Source organism: Dendroctonus ponderosae, unplaced genomic scaffold (genome assembly GCF_020466585.1).
Source record: "Dendroctonus ponderosae isolate FM_Combo_2020 unplaced genomic scaffold, Dpon_F_20191213v2 Dpon_F_20191213_1, whole genome shotgun sequence".
In the NCBI taxonomy this organism is placed as follows: domain Eukaryota; kingdom Metazoa; phylum Arthropoda; class Insecta; order Coleoptera; family Curculionidae; genus Dendroctonus; species Dendroctonus ponderosae.
Genome location: NW_026017110.1, coordinates 14,770,915 through 14,771,211, shown reverse-complemented (window position 1 = coordinate 14,771,211; position 297 = coordinate 14,770,915). Strand labels below are relative to the sequence as shown.

At 26.6% G+C, this 297-nt stretch overlaps 1 protein-coding gene across 1 annotated transcript in view; it reads right to left on the bottom strand.

Annotated features, from left to right (window-relative positions):
* LOC109542367 (transcription elongation regulator 1) overlaps positions 1 to 297 on the bottom strand; it is a gene marked incomplete in the record, with an annotated part of 14,207 nt that overhangs the window by 2,871 nt on the left and 11,039 nt on the right.

Sequence of the window (297 nt, the reverse complement as noted above, 5' to 3'; positions counted from 1 at the left end):
AGTAAAGATTCGGAATTGAGTGTTTCAATAAATTGCAGATACAAATTCAAAAGGAAACGAAGTTTACCCTTACATCTTATTTGAATAAAATTATTAATTTTATAGACCTGCTGTTAGATTTTCGAAGTGTAAACGATATTTTATTTGTACAAGTGGGTACCTAAGTAATTCCGAATCCATAAAAAATATATTTTTTAAAGTGTTCTGAAAACTACTGAAATCACTTTTAAATTCCAATGCGTATGACTTCATATTATATATTATATTTAATCACACATCAAACCGTCCTTAAAACTA